The sequence below is a fragment of the Leptinotarsa decemlineata genome, unplaced genomic scaffold (genome assembly GCF_025532065.1).
Source record: "Leptinotarsa decemlineata unplaced genomic scaffold, Ldec_3_MD MMD2_tig00026358_RagTag_RagTag, whole genome shotgun sequence".
NCBI classification, from domain to species: Eukaryota; Metazoa; Arthropoda; class Insecta; order Coleoptera; family Chrysomelidae; genus Leptinotarsa; species Leptinotarsa decemlineata.
In genome coordinates, this window is record NW_027412703.1 from 6,848,178 (window position 1) to 6,857,931 (window position 9,754).

At 33.4% G+C, this 9,754-nt stretch overlaps 1 protein-coding gene across 2 annotated transcripts in view; it reads left to right on the plus strand.

Annotated features, from left to right (window-relative positions):
* Positions 1-9,754, plus strand: part of LOC111511830 (GATA zinc finger-domain containing protein GATAd) — a 136,471-nt gene that overhangs the window by 27,514 nt on the left and 99,203 nt on the right. The gene's annotated exons all lie outside the window — the stretch shown is intronic.

A 9,754-nucleotide genomic window follows, 5' to 3' on the forward strand; every position in this document is an offset into this window, starting at 1 on the left:
GAACATGTCTCTACAGGCTCTGATCATATCTCAACAGGATAATCATATGACCCTCTATAATATACAAAGGAAAGATAATGTCAGTGACTAAGAAAGATGAATAAGACATAAGGGTGGCAGAAAGAAGAATACTATGAACAATAATAGGGTCAATTAGAGTTAATACAAATGAATACACAAGAAGAACAAACAGGGAAATTGCGGAAAATGGAGAATGAAAGAAGATAATGTACTGAGAAAGATGACGAATTGGGAACCAGCAGGGGAAAAAAGACGAAGATTTAGATCTAGCTGTTCAAAAGAAATGAAAGAAGACCAAAAGACCAGAGATAAAAATTTGAGATGAAAAGCAAGGAAAAAAAAAAGAATGGAAGAAGATAGCCAACAGAGGATATAGAAAGCGTATATAGCGGTTCAATCCCTAAATGAGATGTATAATCTAATCTTTCAAATCTTAATGAACTTTACGTTGTGTGCAGAAGAAATTTTATGGAGAAGTTAGATGCTTCCTTACATCAAACACATATACAGGGCTTTTCATGATGAGCGTTAATTAGCCGTTTCTGACAAACTATTTAACGAATCAACCTGAAAATTTCACAGTATGCATAAATCAATATGACTTACACGCCTAAAATATTTCAGACGAAGCGGCGTTGTCGCTTCTACTATAAAGTAGCGGCCTCTTTGATTTTTCAAATGGAACACTCCGTATATAATATCATATTATGATTCATTATCACTTTGTCAACAAATTCATATAATATTTCCCTATACCTATCTATTACCGTTTAGAAGATATAAATTAATTTCGATATTTTTTTTACCAAACATGAACTTTTATCAATGCTGATAATCTTGGAACTCTCTCGAACTAAAACGATCAAATTTGAAATGGAGTGGAGTGATACTATGAGGATCTTCACTCCGAGTCATATTTTCATTTGCCTCATACAGGGCAAAACAATGCAGATGCTTTGATCTCATGAAAAAACGAGTGGAACTCAATTTTTTCAAATGGAACACCCTGTATATTTCAACATTTTTGAGCTCTACATCCAATTTTAGATTAACTTTGATCAGAAAATACTATTTCTATTTTGAACCGTTTTCGAGATAAACTGTTTCAAACGGAAACTGACGTGGTTTTCTTGCTCGTTTTTTTGAATTCATCACTTATTTTGGATATTCAACATTTTTTTTTATACTTAGTAATATTTTTTTTTGATACAGTTTTTTCAACTGTCTCAGATCAGTCAATTCGAAATTGGTATGTACCTACCTTAGAAAAAGTTACAATTTGTATACATTGAGGTATTGGTCTCTAACGTACAACAAACAGTACACATTAATATTTTTCAATAGTGTGCTTTGGAAAAATAAATAAACCAATTATTTAACGTCAGACTTTCGTTGGTGGTTTTGACTGATTGTGATAGTTACGAATTATAATAGAATAATGTCGAGATTAGGTTACAGTAATGAAGATTTATTGAATTTATTAATAATTTATGGTGAGTGCAATAGAATTGCAAGTAGAACATGCCGAGTATTTCATGAAAGATATCCACAACTTCCGAAGCCGAATAATAATGTGATAAATCGACTACTAAAAACTGTAGGTTGAATGGAACCTTCCGTATAAAAATCATTTGTAAGAAGACTAAAGTGGATGATGATGACAATGGTATAACAGTTTTGGGATACTTTCATGCATTTCCAAATGCTTCTCTGCACGAGGCTGAAAGGGGGATAGGTATACCCTATGTGACAATTTGTCGAATTCTTAATAAGCATAAATGGCATCCCTATAAGTTCTACTGTGTCCAACATTTGAAAGAGACTGATTTACCTCGTAGAGTGGAATTCTTTGAATGGTTACTTGTCAAGACTCAAGAGGATGAACATTTCCTTGACAATATCATATGGACAGATGAGGCCAAGTTCACAAAAAATTGAGTTTTCAATAGACACAACAGTCATTATTGGGCGCTAGAAAAAACCCATGTTGTCCGCCAAAGGGGTTTTCAAGAAAGATGGCAATTCAATGTATTTTGTGCCATAAAGAATGAGTCAATTTTTTATATCGAGTTTTACGATGATAATTTGAATGCATCAAAATATGAAGATTTACTGAGGAATGGAATTCAAATGATTTTAAATAATAGACCAGGAAGAGAACGTGTATGGTACCAAATGGATGGTGCTCCACCCCATAATTCTCATTCAGTCAGCGAAGCTTTAACCGAAATCTTCGAAGACAGATGGATTGGTAATAATGGACCTTTTCGTTGGCCTCCTAGAACACCAGATGGCAATCCGTTAGATTATTTCGTGTGTGGTTTCATTAAAAATATGGTTTACTCTACTCCAATAACAACAATGGAAGATATGAAATCAAGAGTTACAACTGCTTTCAATAGTTTGTCTCCAGACTTGATCAGAAGCGCTACACATGACAATCTTTTGAAGAGATTACATGTTTGTTTAAGTAGAGGTGGAGATGTGTTTGAACATATTCTGAAATACACTGACGATTAAATTAACTCAATAATTTATGGGTTTATTATTTCAGTTCGTGTTTCAGCGTTAATAAAACTATTGTTTGAAGAGAAGTTTCATTCGATGGTTGAGGAGTATTTTAATAATTATCTTTTCATTGTATTATCTGTGACTAATTGAGAAACATCAAACGAAATCTGTTTTACAAAAATGAGTGATGAACAAGGAAACCATGTCAATTTCCGTTTGAAACAGTTTATCTCGAAAACGGTTCAAAATAGAAATAGTATTATCTGAACAAAGTTGATCTAAATTGGATGTAGAGCTCAAAAATGTTGAAATATACAGGGTGTTCCATTTGAAAAAATTGAGTTCCACTCATTTTTTCATGAGATCAAAGTATCTGAATTTTTTGAAGACCATGTATGAGGCAAATGAAAATATGACTCGGAGTGAAGATCCTCATAGTATCACTCCACACCATTCCAAATTTGATCGTTTTAGTGCAAGAGAGTTCAAGATTATCAGCATTTATAAAAGTTCATGTTTGATAAAAAAAATATCGAAATTAATTTATATCTTCTAAACGGTAATAGATAGGTATAGGGAAACAGTATATGAATTTGTTGACAAAGTGATAATGAATCATAATATGATATTATATACGGGGTGTTACATTTGAAAAATCAAAGAAGTCGCTACTTTATAGTAGAAGCGACAGCGCCGCTTCGTCTAAAATATTTTAGGCATGTAGGCAGGTTGATCCGTTGAATAGTTTACCAGAAACGGCTAATTAACGCTCATCATGAAAAGCCCTGTATTTACAAAAATCACTGTGTTTACAAAATCAAACCCTTAAGTTCACAAACAAATGATTTAGTAGCTTGTGTGTATGATGAACAACTGTGGTTGGCAGATATCAAGCAACTAAATGTGGGAAAAATAGTAACATGTGTATACACTTCCACCATCCTGCAATCCTGCAATATTTTGAGAAAACTTTAACGTCTTGAGCCAACAATAGCAATGAGAAGATCACATAACATTTCACAAAAACTTGTTTATTTATTCATTTATATAAACACGGGCAAGCCCAATTCAGATATAAGTAGTAAAGTGCTATGTAGTACTTGATACAATACAGTGGATTAAAAGTAAGTTATAACAATAATACTATTCCGAAGTAAGATAGCAAATAAATTATTAAGAAAAAATTAAAATGTATAACAAAATGAACTAATATAATTCTTACAGGCAAGTAACACTAGACACAATACAACAACACAAGCAGAGAGTATTAGATGGTTTAGTGAAGAATATGGTTTTTAAAGCGGGATACTGATATATTAAAGATTTGAAGGTTGTTTAAAGAGTTAGCCAATGTAAGAGTTCTGGGAATAAAGCCGTTATATGAATAATTGAATCTGTGAAAAGAAACGTAAAATGTTTGCACCTGTCTAGTTGAACGACTGGGGACATGTAAAGATATTTTGGAGAGAAGCTCAGGACTGATACTCAGTTCGTTGATAATTTTGAATAGAAGTATTAAATCTCTGTTTTCTGTGAGTCTCAAGAGAAGGTATGTTCAAAATGCATTCCAATGCAGTATAGTCATAGTATACACGCATCTTGAAGGCAATATATCGCAGGAAATTGTGCTTTACGGCCTCGAGTTTCTTTTTTTGTGTAACGTAGTGAGGAGACCAAACTGTCGATTAATAATCGAGATGAGATCTAACCAGGGAAAAATAAAGAGATTTAATAGCAGTGATGTTGGTGAAATCACGAGTGGTTCTCTTTATAAAGCCAAGCATCTTCATATATTTTTTAATTACAGCGGAAATGTGTGATTTATAGCTAAGTGTGGAGTCTAGGATCACACCTAGATCTTTGGTTTCAGTAGCAGAATGTAAGGTCCGATTATTTATACTATATTCAAAAATGATTGGGTGATGTGTTCGATGAAAGCGAAGAATTTGGCATTTGGATGCATTCAAACACATACCATTTTGCAAACACCAGATGGAGAGGCAATCTATATCGTTTTGTAGAGACAGTGTATCAGCTTCATTTTTAATTAAAACCTGTTTTTCCGTTAATCAGCTGCCGCCCCCATACGAACGACAACTCTCAGAAGTTGAGAAACTTGTGCGAGCTAAGGACTAACGAGGTCTTACCTTTTAACGTGTGAAACATTTGAAATCGTCGGCAAATAGCAAAGCTTCGCTTTCATGAAAACAGCTGATTAGATCGTTGATAAAAAGGTTAAACAACAGTGGTCCCAAATGTGAACCTTGTGGAACACCCGATGTAACTGCGATGGTATGAGAATAATAGTGATTAACTCTAACAATTTGTGTTCTTTCCGTAGGATAGCTCTTGAGCCACTGCAATATTTGCCCATCAACACCATATAAACAAAGTGTATGGATTAATATCTCATTATTATGGAATAATTTTTCACTTATATTTGTTTAACCTACAGTCAGATTTCAATACCAAAATGATCAGTTCAAAAGGAGTTCAACTCATTTATTCATATCATTATAATCAACAAGAATCAGAGGAAATACTTCAAGTCACTGCTACTTCTTTGAGCGTAGCTCCTGAAACAATCATTAAATTTGGTTAGATGGCTTCAAAGAAATCTAAGATCTACTATCCTTGGTCCAGTCAACTGGTAGAGGACCTTCCTGAGAGTCTGGAGTAGATGAGGAAAACAAGTATAAGGCGGAAGATAAGGGATGTTTTCACAGTTATAATAGAACTCTGACTAATTAAGGTGGTAATAAAAAAATCTGTTTTTCCGTTAACCAGCTGTCGCACCCCTACGAACGACAACCCTCAGAAGTCGAAACTTGTGCGAGCTAAGGATTAACGAGGTCTTACCTTTTAACGTGTGATTCCTAACACGAAATACCTTCGTGTATCATTCGTTCTGCCACAATCTGCCACAGGAGACACTTGCAGTTTCTCTTCACACATCCAGTGTTCAGAGATACAGATGAAACTTTCATCGGGTATACTGCAGAAGAATTCAATAATATTCAGTTTATTGGCTGAACTTTGTCAATTTAGGTACATTAATTGAAGGCTGCATCTGTTTGAAATAACCTTTCTGGAAATTTGTGAAATATATTCTATAGAATCTACCGTGAAATATGCATTTGAGGAGAGTCTCTGCTAAGAAAATTAATTGTGTTAAGTTGAACTGACCTCTTAGGAGTTGTCTAAAAATCACTTACCTCGTGTAAAGTTGAATCGCGAAAAATTTATATTTTTTTCCTGAAATCTGGCTTTACTCAATGATATTCGCTTTTCTCCGTGCATTCAGTTGGTATTCTTTCAACTGAAATTAAACTTCCACAACTTCTTTTTGCCTTTCATTGGAGACTTCTTTCAAGGCCCCTATTATTTTGTCGAGGGTCGGTATTTCTTTCTTGAAAAATGAATGTACAGTTCTTACAATTGCACTTATGTAGTTTCTATCAACAGGCACAGTTTTTCTTCCTATCCTAAAGATAGTTTTGATGATTTCACAGCTTCATTCCACTCATTTCCTCTAGGAGGATTTTGGTGTATGAGTGTGTCATATACATTAAAAATAATAATCTTCATCAACAGTATAAGCACATTTGCTTATTTGTTTTACTGGAGAAAAAAATGACGTAGCCATTTCAATTCACATTTATTAATAATAATACTGATTAAGGCGCAATTCATTTTCATCGGGTAATGAAATACCTAATTAAAGCACTATTAGATCGGATCGAATCATGACGTCATCCTCTTCTCCAGCAAAATATGGCAGGTATGCCTGATTTAAGGTAAGATGTACGTGATGGATTGAATGACCTTTCATAGAAACTAGTTGTTTCCTGATAGGCGTCAGTCCATTCAAACTACTGTGTAGGTATATCCGAGACGAGCTTGAATATTTAAAGTTCATTTCTTTAGATTTCTTTACTGCCTGTCTTCAAGCATAGCCCACTGGCTAATAAGAAAGTTTCTCTTCCTTATTCAGAGGAATCGGGCAAATTTCAAATATGCAGTTGGTTAGTACCTCGTCCACTAAATAGAGTGACATTTTGGATGTTCGCTCCAACTTAGAGGAGGTATGAAATACTCTGAAAGAATTTCAATTTTCAATTATGGGATATCATTAACTTTAGGTCGATGATGGTCACTATTTTGCACTGACGAGTGGCTAAGGAGCCCGAAACCGGTCTGCAAGTGTGCCCGTTCCAAAATTGAAGGACGACTCTTTCAGTTGTGCCAATTGCATATGCAGGAAATTTTCTGTGAAGATTCCTGCACTGACGCCTGTCGGATATAATCCAACGCCGTTCGAGGTATTAGCCAGTGGAGTAGTTGTTTTCTGATAGGCGTCAGTCAATTCAACCAACTGTGTAGGTATATCCGAGACGAGTTCATTTCTTTAGATTTGTTTACTGCTTGTCTTCAAGCATAGCTCACTGACTAATAAGAAAGTTTTTCTTCCTTATTCAGAGGAATCGGGCAAAGTATCACTCCACTGCTTAAGAAACTAGACTATATAGTAATAATATTCAATAAAAGTAGATTATATTCAACAGCTACCTTATGCGGTTTCCTTATATTCAGCAATCTGAATTTTTATTCATCTGTTCATTGAAAAGCTCTACTATACTGATTTCCATCAGTATGAAAAACTCGCTAACTGTCTAAGGGAAGATTGTGCTGAAATTTTGCATATACGTTTAGTTTGGATGGCAATGCATGATTAGCTAAGTGGCGCCGTTCTACATCCAATATCAAAATAAACCAAAATATGCTTAATTGTCCGAAGATTTGCATCTTATTGACAAAGTCCAAGAAATACAAAGTTAATATAGAAAACGTACTAAAAAAGTTCCAAAAATGTATAAATGTAAATATAAAAAAAAGTTCTAAAAATGTATAGATAGTAAAAAGAATAAATTGCTAATATATGGCTAATATATTGTTAAAAGGATTCGCTAAAATACTCTTCCAAACTATAATAGGTTCTATCAACAAGTAGGTTCTTCACTGCCTATTTGAAATGAATATTGCTAGATTTGCAGATCTCATTTCTAGTGGTAAATGATTGAACAACTTACCACCATTATAGTATATGGAATCTTTGATTAAATTCGAAGTTGGGATGGGAAGTCTAATGGTATAATTGCTATTACATGTAGCATAAGGAGTAGAAGCAATGTTGAACTTCGATTTATGTTTATAAATAAGGTAAACCGTCTCTAAGATAAAAAGTGCGATGACTGTTAAAATTTGATTGGCAGTGAACAAGTTCCTACACGATTCTGTGGGTTTGACTTTACAGAGACATCTTAGTGTCCTCTTCTGTAATATCAATACAGAAGAGAGAAGGGATGAGTTGCATGCTCCCCAAAAAGGTATTCCATAACGTAGTCGAGATTCAATAAGTGCATAGTACATGGCAATATAATTTTTTTTATACACCCCCATAATTTAGGTACAATTGAAAGTGTTCAAAAGGAAAATTATTCAAAGTGACGGAAATAAGATGACAGCTATACCAATATAATAAAAATATAACTCGGTAGTTTGATGGTGCTCTAGCAAATGTTGTAGGGACCGACCATCCAACAGTGACGCATCAAATGAAATGAGCAGACTAAGGAATATGTCTATTGATAATTGAAAAAAGAATTACTAGTAAAAGAAACATATTTATGAACAAGCTTCTATTAACGTGTCATGAAAAGAAGAAAATACACATTAAATTGAATCAAATATCAATTTATTATACCACACAATTTATATGAATGAAAGCTTGTCGCGATATTAACCTATGTAGAAATAAGAACACAGAGAGTAACTTAACGTAAGTAATTCTAAAAAAAATGTTCTTCATGGAATATGAATTTACACAACTTTATTTACTGAATAATTTTGACGACTGACTTCTGACAACAGACCAGACGTATATTATTACCAGCAAAGAGTGCACGTTGAATAATTAGGTTACATGAATAACTATTTTATGTGCTATTTTGAATTTGAATTCATCAAAAAGTCGAGAATTACACCTAAGCATAGAAAATCCTTGCAGTGTGCCTATTCTCTCAATTTGAATGAATCCTTACGATTATAGAGAACAAAACGAAAAGTTTTCGTATTATAAGTGATATAATATATTGGAGAGAGAAGGTAAATGCAATGGACCAAAGAAAGGAGTGAAAGCGGGTATTTCATGAATGAATACTCCTTGAAATTTTTCATATTATAAGATAAATTTGTGTCAATTTTGTACTAAGAGGATTCAAAAGATATTATTAAATATTGTTGCATTTTCAGCAAGGTATAATTGTTGTTGATATTTTTCAGAGGTGCTGGAAGCATATTGTAGAGTTTTGGATCAAAAAAGAAAACAAATCTCTGAGTGTGAGTCTTGCGAAACAATGGTAGTTGTAATTTTTCAGTGAATCTACTTACTTTGGATTTACATTGGCCATATTTTTCAATGTTTGAATAAAACAATATCAGGCTTTGGAAAGTATATAAGGATCTGATGTTTAGTAATTTGGTATCACTATATAGAGAATCACTTGCATGCAATTTGTGTTTCTTAAATATTATTTTTAATAAAGTGTTTTGCACTGTTTGTATGCAAGTCATTGTACTACGAAATGTTTCACCCCAAGCTATTATACAGTACCGTATTACCGACTCAGCTAAAGATGTATAACACATTCTCAAATTCTTCCTATCTAGAATATCTCCTAGGTTATAGAAGGAGAAGGTATGAATAAGTTTTCTCAGTCTTTTTGTGGCTTGACTTATGTGTGTATGTAAATCTCGCGGCAAACTTTTACCTATATCATATAAATTATGTAATGTAACAAAATGCCAAAGTCAAATTTAACATAAAGCTATCAATAAAAAAATACAAATGATGCAGACTTACTGTTCACACTATATATACACCATATGTGTCTAAAAATAAATATTTTGCATATTATTCTTCGAACTCTGATTCTTATAACACCACAAAACATAATTATGCACAATCAAAAAATCATTTGTAATACTTCAGTGAAGTTTCTAGGCATATACATTGATGACACTTTAAGTTGGAGTAGTCATATAGATAACCTTTGCAATAAACTATCCTCGGTAACATACGCCATGAGAGTTCTAAAAAAAAAATGTTGATCTTGAAGCACTAGTTGCAGTATATTATGCGAATTTTTACTCCGATATGAGA